The sequence below is a fragment of the Podarcis muralis genome, chromosome 17 (assembly GCF_964188315.1).
Source record: "Podarcis muralis chromosome 17, rPodMur119.hap1.1, whole genome shotgun sequence".
Classification (NCBI taxonomy): domain Eukaryota; kingdom Metazoa; phylum Chordata; class Lepidosauria; order Squamata; family Lacertidae; genus Podarcis; species Podarcis muralis.
This window is the reverse complement of record NC_135671.1, coordinates 29,419,325-29,442,021: the sequence shown is the minus strand read 5'-3', so window position 1 is coordinate 29,442,021 and position 22,697 is coordinate 29,419,325. Positions and strand designations below refer to the sequence as shown.

The 22,697-nt window shown below is 41.6% G+C and overlaps 1 protein-coding gene across 5 annotated transcripts in view; it reads left to right on the top strand.

Moving 5' to 3' along the window:
* The first annotated feature begins 956 nt into the window (after window positions 1-956).
* The window catches only part of RFX3 (regulatory factor X3), a 122,045-nt gene continuing 100,304 nt past the window's right edge, over window positions 957-22,697 (top strand). For 2 of the 5 annotated variants that reach the window (XR_013391171.1, XM_077921548.1), the window contains exon 1: window positions 962-1,434. The gene's annotated coding sequence lies outside the window, so the exon portion shown is untranslated. Of the gene's footprint in view, window positions 1,435-22,697 lie in introns of all 5 variants that reach the window. The other 3 variants (XM_077921550.1, XM_077921551.1, XM_077921549.1) reach the window with 3 other exon arrangements.

Here is a 22,697-nt window from a genome sequence, read left to right as displayed (position 1 = left end):
TCCCTTAGTTAAGCAAATTTTATTTCCTCGATGGCAGCTGCCTCTCTTGGCTACGCCCATGCATCTGATATTGGAGCATCTGGTTCTTCCTGCCTAAGCGCACAACCTTGCATTTGTCCCATGGTATTATTCCATTATTTCGTGGTGGCCAAGCAGTTTTTGGTAACAGAAAGCCCCAAATTCAGAATGGAAACCTTCCATAGTTGTCAACCTTCCCCTTTTTTGCGGGAAATCCCCTTATTCCAGCGCCGTTTCCCGTTGCTATCCCGGATTGTTAGATATCTCGTAGACTGTCCCCGGGACAGGTGAGGCTGCTGATCCCTTATTTTCAAATCTGAAAGTTGACAGCTATGCCGAGGGGGGCCCTTCCCGAAGAGAACCCTTCTTCACTGCAGATCCCAGAGACCTCTCTCCGCCGGAGACCCTCCTCTCTTGCCCCCCCCCCCATGGCGGGGCCCCAGAGGCCTCTCACTAAGTTCCTCCGAAGGGGGGGCCTCTTGCCATGGGGGGGGAGAGGGGATAAGGCTGCTCTCCTCCCCCCCCCCCCCGCCAGGCCGGCCTTCTTCCCTCAGAGGGAAGAGCCAGGTGCCCCCTCCGCCCCACCTGGAAGGGCTCCGTCCCGTCCTCCCCCCCCCCCCCGTCCCCGAGAGAGCGCGCGCGGACGGAGCGGCGAGGCGCGAACTTGGCGCTTCTCCTCCTCCTGCTGGCCAGGCGCCTCCCGCCTCAGCCGCCGCACATCCGGGCCCCGCCGCCGCCCTGGCCTCGCTCTGCCTCCTCCCGAGCCCCCCTGGGCCGGAAGTGACGACGGCCAGGTTTCCCCCACGCGGGCGGGAGCGAGGCGCCTCGCGTGCCCCTCCCTGCTCGCGCGCTCGGAGAGGGAGGGGGAAAAGAGTGTGGGGCGCCCGCGCGCGCTGAGGAGAAGGCAGCCGGGCGGACCGAGCGCGCCAAGCGCCGCGCGGGCCAACGATCTCCCGTCGGGTGCTGACTCGCGCATGCGCGGTGATGCGCCGGCCGAGCCCCCTCCTTCCCCCCCTACTCGCGCGCGTCTCTGGCCCGGGAGTGGGCGGCGGGCTGTCCGTCAAGGTCTTGGCGCCGCCCCTTCCGGCGCGCGAGGCTGGGCCGGCGCCTGCTGGTCTCCTCCCTCTCTGTGTCTCTCTCCCTTTTGTGAGTTATAGCAACGGTTGCCTTGAGAGCCAGGCGCCATAGTCACCGTAGTCCTGGCGACTGTTACCCACCAACAACAACGGCTCCGCTCCGACTCCGCCGCCGCCGCCGCCGCCTCCTCCTCCTCCCGCCGCGGCTCCTCCTCACCCCCGTCCTCCTCCTCCTCCTCCTCGCCCCGCGGCGCCTCAGCCTCGCCCACCACCACCGCCACCACCACCACAGCCAGCGGCCACAGCAGCGGCGGCGCCCCGGCAGCCCCCCTCAGCCCAGGTGAATATGCCGCTCGCGCCCCCCCTCCCTCGCCCCCTCCCTTTCCCGGCCTGGCTCTGCCCGGGGAGGGGGGGGGAGCGAAGGCCGGCTGCCCCGCGAGAGCGACGCGCGCGTGGAAGAGAAATCCCCGCGGCGCCCCCCCCCTCCGCCCGGCCTGCTTGGCGTCCTCCTCGCGGCGGCGCCCCCTCCCCCCGCTGAGGAGTTTGGAGGGGGGAAGGGAGGGGGCGCCGGGGGGGGGGGGTCAGAGCTTTTTGTTTGCTTCGACCTGCCGGTTTGGTGTGGGGTTTTTTTTTTGGGTGGGGGAGTAAGGTCACAAACTAAACAACTCTGCGTGGGGTTTGCAAATAATAATCATCATTGGCGGCAATGCAGAAATAACCCCTTTTGGTACTTGCCTGCTGTTTGCCCTGCCGAGATCCTCGGGAGCTGCTGCGATGGTGGTGTCGCGGGGGGAGTCAGGTGCAGCGGCGGGCGGTCCGCATCTCCCTCCGGGTCTCGCTGCGCTCTCGCTTCGGATTCAGCAGCCCGAATCCCTCTCTCTCTTTCTGGGAACTCGCGTGTGGGCCTCGGGCTCCCGTTGGGGTTGCGAGGCTGTGGGTGAACTTTTCTCTCCTGATCCTCCTCCTCCCCTCGCTGCCTCTTTAACCTCTTCTGGGCTTTGGGGGGAGCAGGTTGCTCCTGTGTCTTGGTCATTCGCATGCAAACAACCCTCCTTGTGCTGCAAATCACTCTCCTGCGTTAAGCACCTCGCTACATAAACACAGGTTTAGTGGGAGAAATCTTGCAGAAATTCAGTTTTTGCATGCTCGAGTTTTAATCCAAATTGACTGCCTGTGCGTAACTTGGCTATACTGTAGCTTGCCCACCTGGAGTGTGCCTGTGGCTGGTAGAGAATCTGCATTTTATGTTTTATTAACTGGTGCTTTGGGATTAGAGGGCACTCATGTAAAGAAATTAAATTTCATTTTATTTATGAGACTTATTAAACATGGGCATGAATTAAAGAGGGGAGAAAACATGTACCCAGAAATTTTATTAATTAATTAATGTAGTTTTTAGTGGTATCTTACTGTTTTTACTTGCTACTTTTTAATTTCCCCAAATTCTGAAACTGATCAACCATAAAAGAATTATGAATCTTCTGAACTTGAAATATCTGTGTATTTAATCATTTTCTTGTTGTTAGTTAAGATCTGCAGATTAGTACTTAGAGCATATGGTAATCACTTTTTCTTTATGGACAAAAGGTAACATTTGTGATGCCTCTTCCTCAGTGGGACTGCTTGTTGATGTTCAGTTACTTTGCACCTGACCCCACTCCCTTTTAATATAGCCCCAAATCACCTTTCAATGAGTAGTCATTGGAGTCAATGTATTATTTAGACTATAAGCGTCTGTACCTGCGTGTATGCTCAATTTAACTCAGTTAAATAGGACTTACTTCTGTGTAAACATGCATAGGATTGATCTGCATGGATACTAATGACATGAAAAGTGTGGTTACTTCACTGCTTTTAATTATTATGATTTTTGGAGAGGTGCTAATGTTTCCTAACTGGAGTCCTGTAAATTTTGTTGATTCTTTATAAAGAAGCCTAATTTAATTGTTAATAATTGTTATTCCTCACATTTGTGAAACCTGCATGGAACTGGTTGTTGTTTGTAGCGGTGCCAACAGAAAGATATTGATTTATTTGACAGAGCAACCCCTGAAGAATGTGGCAGTGTCTATTATTCCTTGAATTGTCAAGTGCAGAGCAGATTAGGTTAGATAATTGATGCTTTGGTAAAGCTGGGACTATTTTCTGAATTGAGATTTGTGTGCCACATAGTTTTATTCCATAAACATATCTTACACCTTCTATACTAAAGGTACATGATAATTCAGTGAAGATTGAACAGGAGAAGCAATACATCATTCTCCTATTACACATTAACATGTGAATATTGAATACAATTATTTTGTTTGTGCAGAAGATAAAGCCACTTCAGAATATAGTTTACCTGTTTATAGTCTTTCAGGGTGACAGTGATTTTCTTCATTCCTCCTATTGGTTGCATCCACCTGTTGTCTTATTTTAGATGTTTATAGCTAGGAAACAGATCTGATGATTGTCTTCTCTCTAGCACATTTAATACAACAGTGCAGTCCTTGATCAGCCTAGATTAGTCTTCCAAAGGCAGAAAGCAATAGGGTAGGATATTTGTCTAGTCTTGAAAGTTTAGTAAGATACCTTATGATCTGATAGTTCAAGGAGGGAACCCTTTCCCCACCCACTACAATCCCCCAACTAATCAGATAAGGTTTGTTTTTTGGGGGGAGGGGGAGGGAATGGAATATTTGTGTCTTCTAATGACAGGTTCAGTAGCCATTCTCGTTACTGATACTTCAGTTCACAAATGTTGCTAAATTACTCTTAGCCATATATAATTTCTGTGGTATCACTGCTAGGTATAAGATACCAGAATTGGTGCTCTGATACTTACTGAGTTGATCCCTAGGAGGCAGAGTAGATTTGTTTGCTTGCTCAAGACTCAAATTTATGGCAATGTGAATCAGAAATGCCCTTTCCTCCTATGATTTTTTAAAAAGGGAACCTTCTTCCTTGACACCCCCCCCATGACCAGCATACCCCTGAATGTGTATCAATTTTAATTTATTTATCTTGTGTATTTATAAAACAAATTAGTTTTTGTTCTTCCTGTGCTTCTTGAGATACTGTGTACAGTTTTTGTTCTATCCTATCCCAAGAGCTAAGGGCATTTCATGAGATGATAGTTCAAAAGACAAACATCTGAACATACATTAAATCCATGTTTTTGTTCTTATTCCAATTTCCTAAGTAACGAGAGCTGCAGCTTCCAACCAAATTTAGTACTCCCACCAATGACCTACGTTTCCTTGCTTATCTGATGCTTGCACCTATTTGAGGGTATAAATACCCCCCTTTCCAAGAGAAGTGTAATGTTTACCCACTATTATAGCAAAGATCCATGTTTTTATTTGCTGCTGTGTTTGTATACTACATGGTTGTGATATGGATGTCTACATATTATTAAGTAGAACTGAAAATGAAGGAGTGTCAGCACCCCCATCGTTCAGCCTGGACACTGAGGTCCAGCGCTGAGGGCCTTCTGGTGGTTCCCTTACTGCGAGAAGCCAAGTTACAGGGAACCAGGCAGAGGGCCTTCTCGGTAGTGGCACCCGCCCTGTGGAACGCCCTCCCACCAGATGTCAAAGAGAGGAACAACTACCAGACTTTTAGAAGACATCTGAAAACAGCCCTGTTTAGGGAAGCTTTTAATGTTTAACAGACCACTGTATTTTAATATTTTGTTGGAAGCCTCCCAGAGTGGCTGGGGAGAATCTCTTCTGGGGCTGCATAGCCAATGTTCAGTTACTAGGAATTGCACATAAGGGTGCATTTGTATAGCCTCACATGTAGGCATATCCCCTACCCCCTCTTACATATATATTATACATACATGCACACAAGTACATTCCCTCTCTTTTGTACTCTTTATCGTGTGTATACATCTGACATGCAAACAGTTATTGCCCTTTCTTTAGCATCGTGTAGCACCTGATTTGCGCATACAGTTAACACTGTATTCAAGTAATCCTTGGCTTGCTGTGGAATTCTGTGGAGGGGAGCAGCATCACTTTCCCTTGGTTCAGCTTGAATGGAGAAGGCTGACAGAAAGTGGATAGTTTACGGAAGTGCCTCACACTAAAGAGGAACCACTGCATCCATATGGGTCACCAGCTGTAACTTCAAACCTTGGGGGAAAACAGTTGAATCTTGCTTACTCAGAGAGTGATTGCTCTTCCCATGTAAGGAATACTCAACGTTTCCCTCAAACCTCAGCTCTGCAACTGCTGGTTAGGACTTCACTTGGGTGGAAGGTGTGTGTGTGCGTGTGCGTGTGTGTGTGTGCTGCAGCAGCAGAAGCAAAAAGTTGCTTCTCCTTTGTGTAGGCCAAGGTCATTGATCTTCCCATATCTTGTCAGCTTCTTCTTAGCTCTTCACCTGTGCTGGAGCCTGCTGGAAGTGATACAGTCCCCTTCCACAGGATACAAAATAGCTACTCCAATACACATTGTAATTATGATTTGGGTCTTGGTTGTCACCATCTACAAGAAGGAAGCTACTACTGTAGGGGTGGTGGACTTGTAGCTCTGCCGTTATTGGACTTCAGCTGCCTTCAGGCCCAGTGGCAGTAGCTAGGAGTGCTGAGTTGTGGAGTCCAGTTAGTAGTATCTGTTGGGCCAGTGAAAGTGGAAGACCTTTCTCCTGGCTTCCTGTACTGTTTTCACTTGCTCCTGCTCCTGGAAGCCTAATGGAGATAAGTTCCTGCAGCATGTAGACCTGTACTGTGGTGTGGAAGAAAGAGCCATAAAACAACTGTGGGATGGGAATGCACCATGGGACATCTGCAATAGGACAAAATAAGTGGGGTCTGGTTTTTATGGGACAGTCACTTCTGAATAATTTAAGAGACAAGTCATACATTCATTGCAGGAATGCGACAGCCCTTGTGTAAGCCACTTAAAATCACTTTTATAATTTAAATAAGTAATTATGATTAAATAATAATATTCATTAGATTATTATTCTGAAAAGAAATAGGATAAACTATACTTTGAGCATTTCAAAAATAAAAATGTCCAACTTAGAAATCTCCAAGAGGATTGTTTAAGCTGTTCAAGTGTCTTACTCCATCGCTGAATAGTTTTTGATGTTTTTCTCCAGACGCCTAACTTAAATTTATTTTGCTGTAGTCTTGTTATTTCTTTGTTAATGTTTATATTGTGAATGTGCTATTTGTGAGATCATGCATCTAGAAAGGCAGCAAGTTGCAGGTACATTTTTGATATGATCATGGTGTCTGTAAAGAAACCCTTTAGCATAATTGGGGAGTGGCAGTATTTAAAATTCTGTTCTAGGGGTGAGAAATGCTCTGTGTGCAGTTGCATACATCAGGGGGGTAGTATTTTGTCTTTATGGACGAGAATGGAAAATCCCTCTCTGTGTGAAGCTCTGTACCACTGCCATGATGCATACAGGTACATTGGGCCGCAGATTGGTTACTGATCTCTCATAAGTGAGTTTGATTTTTGGGAGCTGCTCGTTTGGGCAGGAAAAAGAATGTTAGTAGGCATTTTAGGCCTTCTTGTTGAGAAACTATGTGAACATTTAATGCTTGATTATGCTGATTCTGTTATTGCCCCCCCCCCATTTCTTTTGCAAGTACTATTTAACACATTGTTTTCTACTTACTTTTAAAAAATTGTTCCTGTATATTCATTATACTTTTGTACATTCCTAATGACTTATCCAGCAGAATAGCAGATGTTATGCTAGCCGGTCCTGACAAGAACAGTTGGTATTTTTAAAAATACGTGCAGCCTAGAGTACATAGCTGAAAAAGTGTGATTAAGGATGGATTTAAATTCATCTGGTGTTATAACCTCATTAAAACTTTGGATTTTAGGCACTGGTGCTCTCTTCATGTTCACAATATTTTAAATGGATTTTTCCATGTGGTATAAATAAAGGTAGGAGTCTTAAAAGCCTGATCCTAAAGATTTGTTGTAAATTGGAGCATAGGATAGACTAATACTTAATTGTTCCAGCACCACCCAACTAATGTATAATTGGCTTGCAGAACTGCATACTCAAGCACTAAAGTAGGAATATTCTCCTAGACTTTGCTGTGTTTAAATTATCTTTTACTTGACAATGATTATGAGAGAAAGTTTACATTATTATCCTATCTGCTATATCTTTGGATTCACATGGACACTTAATTCTGGAACACTGCTATTTTGTGAAGTCAATACAGTCTAGTGAATAACTGACATGTATTCATGTGAAAAGCCAATGCAGGTTGTGCATGCATACATTTTAAAGTTTGCTGAGCTTACATTGGACTGAACATGCATCAAACCTATGGTAGAAAAAGTTACTTTCTTTGTCACCTAAGATGAGTAGGAATTTTCTGCATGTTGGGGTGCTTTTGTAAATTAGAGGTTTTTTCCAAAATTTATATTTTTCACAGGCTTTGGAGGGAATATGATCATCATGCTTATTGTTGGTTTCTGTGTGTTTTTTATAATTCTCTTTTTGTTAAATGCGATGGGTTTTAAAATTGTATATGTTAGTTGCCTAGAGACATTTTGTATTGGGTAACAAATCAGTTATACAATAATTAGTAATAAGAGATAAATTCTCTCCATCAGTGGTCAACCAGCATTCCCAAGGCAGTTTACAAAATCTTCCTCTTAACCACCTCCTACAGCTCTCGGTGTGCATCAGATATTTTGCATGAGTATGTTTGCGTATAGTAAATGTAAGTGTATTTGTGGGCTATGACTTGCGAAGCTAGTGAAATGATTGACAAGGTATGTGGCTCTCGGCTAAAGATGGCTAAAAGTCACCTTGAGCCTCGGAAAAAAGTCGTCAAGTTATATATTTTCAAAAAGGATTAACAATGTGATTGAATTACCGGAAATGTTAGCGTTTCGTTAAATACAAGGTGCTACTCAAAAAGGTATAATAAAGTAGAATAATATTGTATAATATACAAGCCTGAGAGCACTTGTTATAGGTCAGGGAGAGGCATCAAACGGCACCCTACCATTATGAAACCTTAAGGTAACCACTTTAAATAAAGATGATTCGTCTTAGTCACATTAAATTTGGCATAAATAGTCTATGTGGTGGACTTTATAAGGTTCAAAAAATCTTTTGAAACCATTCAGGATGCAACAGTTTAATGTTTATCATCTGAAGTGCTGTCCAGTTATCATTTTTTGCTCCTGTAATGTGCCTTCTACCATTTCTACTGGATTAAATAGTATAAATGAATAAATAAATGAATCTAGAAATTTGAAGGGATTTTAACTTTCCTTGTTTGATGAAACAGACATGGTCATTATAATCCAACATTGTACAAATCTGGAGCAGATATGGGAGGGTGGAAGGGGAAGTACTGTTGTGCTGGCAGAGGTCTATTCTGCTTGTGCAAGGATGCTGCTGGAATACAACCTGTGTTCATAACAATATGAGATTTTAGTCAAGACTCGAATTTCAGTTTTAAATCAACCAATTAAGTCAATGCAAGGTATATTGCTACATATGCTTAGGGCCAGATTGACTCTTCTTGAGTAAAATCTGTTCTCAAAAGAACACTGACTGCCACCATACTGAGGAGGTGTAAAGCTAATGAAACTAGGAGGATGTCGAAAGAGGGGGAGTGAGTGGGATTGTATGTGTGCAACAGATTGATTGTGAAGTACTCAGCTCTACGTGTGGGGATTGTGCTAAGTGCCTGTAGGTTGGACCGACAATGAATGGACTCAAACAAGTCCAAGAGATCTTGATAGCTAAATAAAGATACCAACTTGGTCTTCATCTAGTAAATGCTGATGGTGATGATGATAATAATTATAATACTTTATTTTTTTTGTACCCCACCCATCTAACTGGGTTGCTTCAGCCACTCTGAGTGGCTTCCAACAGGGTATACATTGCATGTTAATTTGGGCTGCAGTTTATATACATACTTGCCTTCTGAGTAGACATGTTGGAGAGAGTGAGTGTGTCATGGCTAAACACAGAACTGAACTGCCATTGTCTGAATGATCACTTTTGGTAGTTCATTGTTAGACCTACCCCTTCCTGCTCCCTGCTTCTTCTTCTTTTTTAAAAAAACAAACAAACAGAGTTATGGACTCAAAATCAGAAGAGGTAAGAAAGTTAAAAATTTAATCATGCACCAAAAGAAGGAAAAAGAGAAAGAAAGAAATTACTATTTTACATGCCTAATCTTAACTTCTGTAACATGTAAAGAGTAAACATACCTGTTGTGCTTGCTTACAGTTTAGCTTCCCTGCATACATGTTCTGCCTTGGACTTCCATCCTAAATTGTTTTTCTCTGCAGTTGGCACACGTAAAAGGAGCCAGTGCTATATCTGTGCTTAATATGCTTTTAAATTCTAAATTCTGATTATCGTAACTTCTTTCCTAGATACAGAACACAGTTCTATCAATGTTTAACAACAAATTGTTTTGCTGTATAAATTCCAAATTTTGACAGCCAATCCCTTGCAAACCTTATTTTAGTCTCCCAAATGCAACTTTGTACATGTTTACCTGCAAGTTAAACCAGCAAAGCGATTAACTAATTTACTCTTATCAAAACATCAAACTTGTTATGCTTATAAATTCTAAGAATTTATTTATTTTAAACTGAGCCAACTTGTTACATAGTCCAGTCCTGTGCATGTTTGGGTATGACATCTGCAAAATCATAACTTAAGGACTTGACCCCTTTTGGAAGGGTCCCCCACTTGACTTTGAAGTCCACCAAGTGGCCCACATCCCATCTCTAATGTTCCTAAACTTTAAGGTAACTTGAATCATTATTCTACTTCGTAAGTTCTAAGCTTTGGAAGGATCATGCATAAAAACATGCTAAGAGCAGGTCACCTTTGCTAAACTATCAGTGTCAGCAGCTGAAATTTAGTAAAAGTTTTAATGAATTCTCAGGCTGTTATATATAACACATCTCAATTTTGATATTTGCTGTGGTTTTCATTCCCTTTTCAATCTGCCACCAGAGGGTCAACATTTCACAATGTTACTTTAGAAACTCAAAATAAGGCTGGTAAGAGTCACCTGTTCCACTCTTAATTTCTGTGGAATCATGAAAGTATAAAGTCTACTATTCTAGAACTATCTGTGAATTTGAATGGCTTGGAAGTTATATAGGTTGTTTGTGCCGCTTTTCCTGGAAATCTTACAATTCCTGTAGTCTGCTACCATAGACTTGATCTTTAAAAGTTCTTGATTGCTGTAGAGTTGCAGTATTTGCTTACAGCCACAAGTGAGTTCTTCTGGTTCATCATTATGAAGTGAAAATTGAATTGTGTGAACTGGGAGAAGTAATTCTGAAGAGGGAAATTATATATACATGTCTCTGAGTTAAAACACGGGGGCTAGAACTATTTGGATCACTGCTTTGTGGTGGAGCAGAGTGAATGTTGGCCTCCCTCCCTGCCAAAATACAATGAAATATTCTAGATTGCGTGGGAGGGAAAGCTAGTGTGGTATAGAAATAACATGGGAAATTTGGGTTCAGATCCTCACTCAGGTATGAAGCTCACTGGGTGACAATAGGTCTTTCGCTGTCTTTTAGCCTGGTTATGAGGATTAAATGGGGAGGGTAAGAGAATCAAATATGCCCCCTTAGCATCTTGAAGGAAAGGTGGATGAAATAAAAAATAAAATAAAATAATTCCTGGTCCAAAATAATTTGCTAATATAATACAAACACATTTACATATGGTTATAATCTCTGAAAATTTAAAACATGACCCTCATCAAACACATTGGCTTGGCTGAGCTATAATGATCTCTTCCCTTGGGGATCCAATTTCACTGAACCTTTCCTGATTTGTTTAAACCACAGTTTCCTGTGAGGTCTGAACTGGGAAACTAGTTTAAAGGCTTTCAGAAAGGCAGGATACCAAACTGGGATCTTTCCCCCCTCCCTTGTCTCAGCTGGGATAGCTCAGCTGGTAGAGTAAGAGACTCTTAATCTCAAGTGTCGTGGGTTCAAGCCCCACGTTGCGCAAAAGATTACTGCATTGCAGGGGGGAGGGTGAAGTAGATGACCCTTGTGGTCCCTTTCAGCTCTACAGTTCTATGATTTTATCACATCTTGTGTTCAAATAATTGTGGTATCTCCCGTTTCAAGTGTTTGTGTCCTGTGTGTGCAGAGAGGGCAAGGTGGAGGAATGAACCCGAAAGCCCAGGACCTGATTGCCTATAGTAGGCATGGGAGACCTCTGACCTTGGGGGCTACATGTGGTCCTCAGCCTCATTTTAAATGGTCCCCAGAGCTATCAGACTCCAGTTCCTTTCTCATCCTTGCATCCCTGATGTGTTCTGAATTCCACAGCCTTCTATTAAAGGGGGAAGAAATGAAGCCCTCATTTAATTCTGGTGAACAACTAGCAGAACATCTTTTTAATACTGTTTGTTTCAAAAAATGGTTTTAATTATGAACTAATGGAATGATTCCTTCAAATAAATCCCACAGCTCTGGCTCTGACCAACCACTGGTGTGTTGCCCCCAGAATATCTCCAAGGGAATGTGGCAGAAAAGTTCCCTACATGTTTGAGGATAGGGAAAGAAATATTATCTAAGACCCACAGTACATGTGATAGAAAGCAGACTTTTCAAAATGGAGGAAATGTTAAAATAAGGTCTCTTCTCTGATATGGATAATTGGTAGCTTTGGAAATCATTATTAAGGTTCTTTTTCCACTTTCAATTTCCCTTTGCCATATTTTAACTGTGGAGTTACGATCAGAAATGAGTTTTAACAGTAGCAGACCGTATGAAACAAACAAAAAGAAAAAGCTTTTGAAGTATTTAAGATACTTATTTTCAGTGCTAATTTTGAGAGAAATTGTCTTGCATTTAATTTGACAAGTTATAAATTAATCAGAAATATTTATGGAACTAAAACAAACTTTCAAACTGACTATTAAGAAGATAGCATGCTGTTGTTGTTGGTTTTTTTTAAGCTGGGTTCTTTGCCAGAGGAATAAAGGCTTACTTCAAGTACCCCAAAGTGCATTTTTTAATTATGAATGATTCTATTCATCTTATCTAAGAATAAAGGGAGCAAACTGCATGTTTACGTTCAAAAGTAATGTTTTCCCAACATGTACATTAATCAGTAGATGGCATTATTTATGGGATTTAAGCACTTGTGGATGTGAGCAGAATTTGTGCAAGGGTTCCCAGGTGCAGTGTAGCTCGGTATTTTGAAGATCTAAGATTAGGTGGAAAGACTCTGGTTTCTTCAGCTGGTGAGGGACAGATGGTTGCTTGAAACAGGTGTCACTTTTATTTCTCATGTATTGTGTTGGGACTTCCAGTGGCTAACAAAAGGACTGCCAAAAGCATGTGGCAATGGCATCATCTGCATTTTTAATTAGTAAAATGTAATCTTATGTTTTACTTTTCTTTGGGAAGCTTTTACTTGGCTGAATGTTTTATTAGTCTCACACTTTTCAGAGCACATTCTTATACTTTAAAAAAAGCCCTAATCCTCTTAGGAGGTGGTTGTTTTTAATAAAAAGGAGTGTGCATGTGTGCATTAGAAATGTAATTTAGCAGTGTTTCAGTCTATGCAGGTAGAGGTGATCCTAGTAATTTGCTTTATAAAGCAAGGAACAGTACTACTTTTATTAACATTCATTTTGATATAAAATTAATGGCAGCCACTCTGAACATATATTGCTCCGAGTATTTGTTAAAGTCAAACTATAAACTAAATTTACAGGACAAATTTCCACACAGTGTCTTTTGAAGGGGTGGTTATTCTTCAGTGGGTGGGTGGGTTGTTGATTTTTGCCCTGACAACAAAATATGTAGGCTAATTTGTTATTGTTACTCTTTCACCATCTAATGTGTGCATCCTATTAAAGTTTATATACTAAAGCACACTTCAATTGTAAGATGGGAAGGTGGGGTGTGTGGCAGGTGAGACCGCAGGCTTTTTGGGGCAGTGAAAAGTTTGGTTTTAAAATTATTTTTTGCGTAGTGTACGCTGAATCCATTAGACTAGGGTAGGGGATGCTAACTAACTAAATACTAAACAGAATGTATAAATAGTATTGGTTCTGTGCACATAAAATCGGCAGCTGCAGGACTTTGACTTATTTTTATGCTGCTGTTGATATGCACAATTTGCCCAGAGATTATATTCTTACATTTGTGTGACAAACGTAACTGTGTCATGCGATATACTAAGTGATTTTTTTTTTTTTTTACAGTTGTGCTATGTTCCTACATAATTCAGCAAACTACTAATCTGTGGACTATTCTTCTATGTAGTTCTTAAATATGTATACATTTCTGTTAGGAAGATCAATGTCTGTGTTCAATGATTGGTTGTCATAATTTGAAAGGAGAATTGCAGTCCAGTCCTGTTTATGTAAAGTATAACTGTGTAGAATGTGATTTACCCATTAGAAAACATACAATGGATTGTAAAAAGGTAAAGGTAAAGGGACCCCTGACCATTAAGTCCAGTCGTGGACAACTCTGGGGTTGCGGCACTCATCTCGCTTTACTGGCCGAGGAAGCCGACATTTGTCCGCAAACAGTTTTTCCAGGTCATGTGGCCAGCATGACTAAGCCGCTTCTGGCGAAACCAGAGCAGCACACGGAAATGCTGTTTACCTTCCCACTGGAGCAGTATCTATTTATCTACTTGCACTTTGTCGTGCTTTCGAACTGCTAGGTTGGCAGGAGCTGGGGCCGAGCAACGGGAGCTCACACTGATGCAGGGATTCGAACTGCCAACCTTCTGATCAGCAAGCCCTAGACTCTGTGGTTTAGACCACAGCACCACCCGCATCCTAGTCTCTTTAAAATGTAACATTTATCATGTTGATCCCTCACCCCCTCTACTACTACTACTAATTTTATTATTTGTACCCTGCCCAACTGACTGGGTTGCCCCAGCCATTCTGGGCAGCTTCCAACATATATAAAAACATAATAAAACATTAAACATCAAAAGACTTTCCTCTACTTACTCTCAGTTTTTGTGCTTCGGGCTGCGTTAACTGAGCATCTAAAGAGAACAACTTACTGCTTTATTTCTTTCCTCAAAACTTACTGAAGAAAACAGGTGTGATCTGAAATATCAGCTCTTGTCCTCTGAATTTTGGTTGTTTAAAGCATGCTTCAAATCACAGCCAAGTAGTAGGCTGATCTGACGGTGCTGTGATGCCAGCTCTTGTACCAACGGAATATAGTCATAAATGATATTTTGTGTGCTTAGAAGCACAATTGCTCTAGAAGTTCACAGAAGAGCACTAACGGACAATTTCCCTATATCTCTGCAATGGTGCCACCATCCACCCTCAGTTATATTTTATCTGCACAATCAGAAGGAATTTCAGGAAGGAAAAAGTCATATTGAAAAATACAACTTTCAAGCCATCTGGCCCCAAAATGACAACTAGGCATTCTGTTTTGGCAACTGTAACCCAGTTTAAGGAGCCATTTTCCACCTAGCTTATATATCTGAGTTTCTAACACCAATCTACATCACATCTTTGGTTGCTGTAACATTGAGATGATGTTTACTTTATTTTCACAAAATTAATACACCTCAAAACAGTTTACAAAAGATAAAACAGAAAAATGAAGAAAAATCTATAACCCTACTTGAAAACATGCGAAAATTAAATTACTAAAACTACCTTAGGATTGCACAAGTATGATCTCTGAAGTAGGAGCATAGGATTCTATGCTCCCCATTCCGCCTCCAGCACCATCTGTATATCTTCCCCAGTGCAAGAAGGCTTTGCAGCAGAGTTTTTCTGTTAAATGAATCAACGTGCATCTCTAGAGCTACAGACAATTTGGGAGTCTAACGTTTATGGTTTTGCATTGGTTAAGTTAATGTAAGATTTCCATGAGTAGAACTATCAAATCGGCAGTAAATGTTCCAAACACCTTCAAGGTATACTAATATTTTATAGTCATGCTTACACAACACTTCTCTTTGCTATGGCTTTAAAAAGATTTTTGGGTTTTTTAATAACATTTATGGAGCAGATTGGTAGAAAGAGGTACAGTTTTATACCCTCTTAAATTCGCTTAATCAGCAGGTGGACATAATGTAGCTGATTCATTGTAACCTGCATAAACGGAAGAAGGAATTTTTTTTAAAAAGTTGGATCTTTCTAATTTGCCCAGGTTTCTTGTTTTCTTTCATTTATTTATTTTTCTATAAGGGGTCATCCAGATTGAAAACCAGTATTTTCTACATTAAGAAATTGTTATATCTCAATACTTCAGAGGCTTTAGACTTGCTAAATTCACAAAATTAGCAGTTGACCCATAAGTCATGGAAATATTTTGGCTTTTGGTTTTCATGTTCAAGGGAAAACTAATCCATCAGTTTGCCTAATTTGTATGAAGTTTGTGGGAGGGACATAATTTATGATGGAGTTCTTTAAAATAAACATTTGCTACTGTACTTGCTCAGGACACATAACTGTAAAACAAATTTTGGAAACAAGTCCTTCTGGAATATGAATGCTTAGGGAAATTTGGTTTAAATGATGTGCAGGGGAGCAACTTCCCAATCTGACTAGGACTCTTGTCCTGGAGGACAGGCTGATGGGGGTCTGGCAGGGCTGGTCTAATAACTAGCAGTCTGGTAATTAGCATCCTTTGTTATAACGAACAAAGATCTGAGAATAGGTAACATTAATATAAGTTACTATGAGTAGATGAATGCTCTTGGAAGGTACTAGAGTAGCAATGGAGACAATTTAGTTGTTGCTTTTTTAATTGAGGTTTTGTTGAGAAAATATAACAATGTAGCAATTAAATGTTTAACCATGATGTTTCCCAGAAATATGGTGGGGTGGGGAGAGTGTGTTGACTGATATGTCTATCAAGTGGCTTTGAAGGGAGGGAAGGGAGCGGCTGTCAACAGAAAACTTGGAAAGAATAAAAGTTAAAAGTAGGGAAATAATAATAATAATAATAATAATAATAATAATAATAATAATAATAATTTATTTATATCCCGCCCTCCCCAGCCGAAGCCGGGCTCAGAGCGGCTAACAACAATAAAATAATACAGCATTCTAAAATCAATTCATTATAAAATCAGTTCAATACTCAACTTCCCCATTTGTGATCTGTCAAGAAAGAAGTTTTGGAACTTGTGGAGGATGGGTGAAAACTCTGGGGAATCCTGGCCATACAAGGAGTTATAAATCGGGGCAAATAGATGCTTGAGGATGGTCCTGGAATGGTCCTTCCAAACACAGGAAAGACAATAGTCTTCCACCAGTTAACAAAATGTATCATTTGGCTTCTCCTTGAATTTGGCTTCTCGTTGGCCTAGTCCTTAGTGTACAGTGCCCTTTGCTAATTGAGGTTCTCTTAACCAATTTGGTAACTGAGTGGTGAGGCCAGATGCCTGGAATAGGGTTGATCCCATACAGTCTCAGGAGGTGCCTTCAGCTGAATATCTCCTGGCATCACCCCCTTGGCTAGATCAGTGGAAGTGTTTCCGCACAGAAGCTGGGTGCAGTTACAACCTACTTTGCTTTGTCTGGCCATTTCTGCAAGAGGCTCAACCTCCAAATGTAACTCTTCAGAATTGTGCCGAGGAGCTAGAAAAATGGTAGCAGAACTTTGTTCTCCTGGCAGCACAACTGGATTCATTATATCCAATTGGAGTATAAACTGTAATCTAGAATTTATGCATGGGCGTTTCCCATTTTCTGAGAGAGAGAGAGAGAGAGAGATGCTTGTTTCTAGTATTTATCATTGCCCCAACCCAGTAATTGCCTTGCATGGAAAAGAGAAAAAAAAAGAACCTTCTGCAGGTGTAGAGCTTTGCACAGGCATGAATGCTAATCTGTCTTGGCTATGATGTTCAAAAGGTACCTGACAGTTATAAGTTGCTGATAAACTAAGCTAACATGATGTGTAAAAAAAAAGAGAGAGAGAGAGAGAAGCATGAATTGTGGAAATATAAGACATGAGTTGCTTGTTTGAAATGTGTGTAAAAAACTCGCGAGGGACGAAGGAGGAAGAATGAGGCCGGGGGAAGGCTGGCGCTGCAGCAAAATGCTGCTGAACACGCCCCCACCGCGACCCTTGGTTGGATGGCCACCGAGGGGGCGTGAGCGCCAGCCAGGTGAGTGGGCGGCAGGGGGCCACGCCCCCTGCTAGCCGGAGCTCGAGCCCCGACCACAACCCCTCCCCTCCCCTCCGGGGAGGAGAGTCTTTGTCATTCGTCTCCTTGAAGCATGATTTACTTCTGTGTTAATTTCAAAACTCAGACCTTGTACTTAAGTTTCACAATTCTCAAATCTGTACTAGGTTGCCATGCCAGACAATGGACTGCTCATATATTAGCTATTGACCACATATTATTTGCCTGTCATATTTTCAAAGAAATCATGATGTTGATAATGCTTTAAGAATTGTTATGCTGCCTATTTAGCATGTGCCTTTTAAAATGGCTTTTGTTTTGTAATAGTTGCTGTTACTTTCCTTCTTTTTTCTATTTTAATTTGCTTTTTAAAATGTATCTGTAGACAGTATCCTTCTAGATGTTAAATGTATATTGTATGATAGGATCATAAGTTTTATGGGACCTCTGAATGTTAATTTGGTGTATATGATGTTTATTCAGCTTGTATTGAAAAGTGCATGGAGACATCATGTGAGGTTTATAAAAATGGAATCTATAATATCTGGTTTGCAGATGAGTATACCTTTTGCTTCATATGGGACATCTTTATACAACTTAAGACTGTTTCAGAGCTGGTTGCTTGAGAACAACGTAGTTCTCTATCCAGATCTGCCTCCCAAACTGAGGGGAGAAAATTGAAGGTTTAATAAGAGGGAGTATATAGTAGAAACCATGCCTTTACACACTTATCATAGATTCAAATGGTTTTAAAGATTTAGTAGCCGCCTCCAGTTTGTTAAGAAACATAATTGTCTTACATGTAGCCAATTTAATATCTAGTCTCGTAGCTCATACTAGGGAGAAAGGGCTATTAAATGCAATGTGATTTACTTCTGAGTGAACATGCATAGGATTACACTGTGAATGTTTTGGTCTTCACATGTGTTAGTGCCCATCATAGATACCAATATTTTGTATAGGACAATTTGCAGTAGGGCTTGAACATTTTCTTCTGCCAATGAAATGTATAAAAATGGATCCAGGTGGGGCCATGATTAGGCTGGCAATCCAAGTTTTTAAAATGTATTTTACTCCCCCCCCCCCTTTTCTAAGTATAGCGTTTAGCTTTTTTCAGCTTCAAGTGCAATCTAATGAGAAAGTCAGGTTTCTGAACGTAAAGCTAGTATAAGCAATGTGGTTTCACTACCCTGGAATTGGGCCCAATTTAAATGTGTTGCTAGTCAGGCTAAAATTGCTTACCTGTGCAGCGTTCCACGTGGCTGGCTTTGTGTTTAAATCAGGCCCTCAGCTGCTACACGGTGTAGCATTAGCACGCCAGGGTTGCTCTTCATAGCACAAACTTAGTTGAAAAATAACAAGGTAAATTAATGAATTCAGAGGAAAGGTTGATAGACCTGTGTATCAGAAATACACAGTACTCTGCATGCTCCTACAATTCAACAAAGTCTTCTCCTAGAGATATTGTTAGTTGCGGCAATGATGGAGGGCATGGAGGTCTTTCTTAAACATGTAATGAAACTGTCTAGGAGAAAGTGGCTAGTGTAAAACAGGAGGTGATGCATGCCAGATGACACCCATGAGTTGTTTCTTTATCCCAGAATTTGCTGTTTTGTTTTTATGCCCTGCTGTAACTAAGCTTAACAGTTCATTTCTACTGAAAAATAAGCCCACAGAATTCAAAGGGACCTACTTTCAAGTAAGTATGTGTATAGGATCGTTGATGTGAATGTTTAACAGAAATAATTTGCTTATTCTTCAATATTGCTTCTTGCTTCCACTTCTGTACTCTTCCTCCTCTGTTTCTTAGATTGTAAACACTGGAAAGGGATATGTTCTCTTCTATCCTTGTAAGCACATTGTTGGTACTATATGAAAATAACTAACAAACATTAGATTTTATATATTTCACTCATATGCCCACTTTGCTGGCTCTCAGTATAAATTCTAAAGAAATTAGTAAAATGGTCTAACTTACTATTCAAACTTTTTATTATTCCTGACCACCATTGTTCTCTTCTGCAATTTTCTAGCCCAGTATCTTTTCCTAGTTGTGGTGTTTTGAACTACATATATTCAGGTACACAGTTGATAGATATTTATTAGTGTCTGCCCCCCGTTTTAAATACAAATAGTGCATTGCTCTAACATGAGAGCTACTATGTGTAATGGATAGTATTGGACTTAATTGGGGGAAACCCAGTTTAGCCTGGTCCTGCTAAACCAACCTTCTGGGTAGCAGCCTTGGGCATGTTGCAACTCTCAGTCTAATCTACCTCACAGGATTGTTTTTTTTGAAGATACTATAGAATGGCCCACAGATTCCCCACCCCTTAACGATTAATATCTAATTCAAGTTTGTCCAAAATTGGGAACGAAAGCTGAATTTTGTAGGAGCATATAGCATGCTGTTATACAAGGAAGTAGCTTTGTGTGCTGGTGTATTAAAGAGAAACCATTGCTCACTGTGTGTGCTGTGATCTGTTTGTTAAGTCAGTGCAGCTTGTATGTTGTTCCATTCTGAAGTGGAGATTCTATAGCAGAAAGAAGCAGTCCTATAGACAGCCTCAGGACTATTTATACAAATGAGATTTCATAACCATAAGCTGACATTTTATAAAACATTAATTTTTAAATTTTGTTAATTAACATTAATGTTTTATCAATTTTTCTGCATTAAAAATTGTTTTAGCACTTTCCTTGTTTCTTTTAGTAACTAGTATGTGGTTTTTATTGCCTATGATTAGCTGAAATTTAACTTGTCAGTTGACATGAAAAAGAGTAAGGACAACTGTTGCATGATTGGGACATGACAGTTGTTTTGATGTGCAAAAGGAGCTATTTAAATGCTCTGTCCTTGCACCCTTATGCTTATGTTTATCGGGATAGGAAGTTGTAGCAAGTCTCAGATTTGCATACTTCCTCCTTGTCTCTGGTATGGCTCGAGGGAGGACTTAGGAAGCTTTTGTTTCCATATTTTTATTAATTGCAGTTGGTTGTTTTATCCAAATCCAGTGAACTGGAGTTCATCTTAACAATGGTTTGTTTGAAACAGTTCATCTTCAAACCATGGATTATGAAGCTAGCATGCTTCAACTAAGTCAGGGGTCTGCAACCTTTAAGACAAAAAGAGCCACTTGGACCCGTTTCCGAAGGAAAAAAACCTGGGAGCCGCAAAACTCGTCATTATAAAAATAACTTTTTTGTCACTTTTTTTTTATTTCTTTGTTTGACCCCTCAGAATTACTCCTCCTCAGAGAAATAAACGTTAAATTAACAAGTTACCTTTTTTGTGTGTGTGTGTTCTTCACTCCCCTTCAAAACAGTGACCAGCGTACATGCCCCCTTTCAATGCAGTGACCAGTGTACATGCCCCTTACAATGTAGCAGGCGGGCGGGAAGGTGACGTTGGGATGGTGCGTGACTAACGCACGCACCGCCCCCATGCGACGTCACAGCCAGTACAGCGCCCGCCACAGTGGGGAGTGTCGGGGCGCACAATGCGCCTCCTCCCCTCGCTAGTATCCGCCCCAAAGCCGCGGCAAAGCTGTAAAAGAGCCACATGCGGCTCCGGAGCCACGGGTTGCCGACCCCTGAACTAAGTGTAATGCTAAACTACTCTTAGTAAAAAACAAAAATAAACCATGCAATCTCCTCCTCAAAGCCACATCAAGTGGAAGAAAGTTTTGTTTTGTTTGTGAGGGGAAAGCAAATGAACATGAGGCTTGCTGTGGCCCATTTCCATTGCAACAAACCATGGTTTATCAGAGCCCTCCTTAATCTGGTGACCATTAGACCATGGATTACAACAACAACAATCTTTATTACTGTCCAGAGACCCAACAAAACATTACAAATCAATATACAGTTCATACAGCCTACCTCCAGGTTAATCAAGCATTTTGTTTAGAATACAGTATAGGGCTCATTTGTTCTTGCAACCACTGATAAAAACTTTGCCACTGCCAACGTTCTAGCTTTTGTCCGGTCTTCCAGTAGGAACCTGACATAGTGAGCCTCTGATTTTCCCGGGAAAGGCACCAGCAAGGGTAGTATCAGTTCAGCCCTGGCCTGCTCATACTTCGCACAGTGCAACAAAATATGATTTATGGAATTGATGTCTTAAGCACACGAGCAAAGTCTGTCCTGGTAGGGAACTCCTCTCAGCCTACAATCTAGCACTGCAGAGGGGAAGACATTTAGTCTGGCTTTGGTGAAAAGCCTTCGATAGTTAGGTACTGTCAGGTTTTTGATGTAAGGTGTTAACTCAAAGACATACCCATATTGAACTCCTGCTGCCAGCGGACTACAGACTGCGTGTGATCAAGATTGCAAGTCACTGTGTGCATTGTCCCATAATCTTTGCTTTAAAACCTTTTGGGCGCCTTCATAACCCAGGTAATACAGTTGGGGGGGAGACAGACCAATAGAGGTGGCTTTTTTAGCCATGGTTTTCTGCCATTTGCTGACAAATTCCTCATTGGTCAAATGTTGGTACAGACCCTTCCCTAGATTAAACACTGAAATCCTGAGCCAATGTTTTAGGGCAGCCCACCACGCTCTAGCTGAAATTGGGCATTCACCAGCTTCCCACAGAGGATTACAACTTCCATCAGCATGGACAATTGCCCATACTGGCTGGGGTTAATGGAAGTTGGTGGAGGTTGAGGAAGGCTGGTTTATTTTGACAACTGAATGTAGTTTTACTATAGCTGTTTTTCTATTTTATCATTTTAGTTTTTTTCAGTACTACATGCTTTTCAGCTTTCTGTATACTGAGTATGTGGTAGTTTGTTTATTTAAAAAAATCATTTCCACTTGAATACTGAGGTGACCTAAATTAGCAATTCAACATGCATGTATGAAGGAGGAAAACAATTTTAAAGGCTTTTCTGGCGAGTATAATGGTGCCGAAAGATATGATAACAAAGAGAAAAAGCATTTCAGCATGGCTTAAAAGCTCTCCCTTTCTGTGACTTTGAGACCTACTGAGTTTCCACAGCATGTTTTTGAAATTTTGGGTATGCATGAGATATATTCATATCTTACTTATATATAGAATAGTAAGTGTATCTTACTTATATATAGAAATGTAAGTGTTGTCATGCTGCAGTTTGCCTGGCTGCTGACAGATGGCGCTGCAAACTACAGCACGACAACAGACTTCTGAGAGCTGCTCCCCTGCTGCTGGGCCATCACAGCCGTGTTGAGGGGCTTCCCAGGGGAGTCACGGAGGAACAGTTGGCACCAAGAGATGGTGGTTGTAGCATCTAGAGCTGATGGGCTGCCACTTCTCACTGGCTTCCTCCTCCTCATGCTACGTGTGCGTGAATCACCTTGCTCGCGCAGCACCAGAAGTCTGTGCCAACCCACAGACCAGGTGATTCATGCAGCAGCGCAGCACCAAAAGTAGTGTGTATTTTGGTCCCCTGCTGCCCCACAGACCAGTTGACTGGCACGGCATTGCAGCCGCACCAGCTA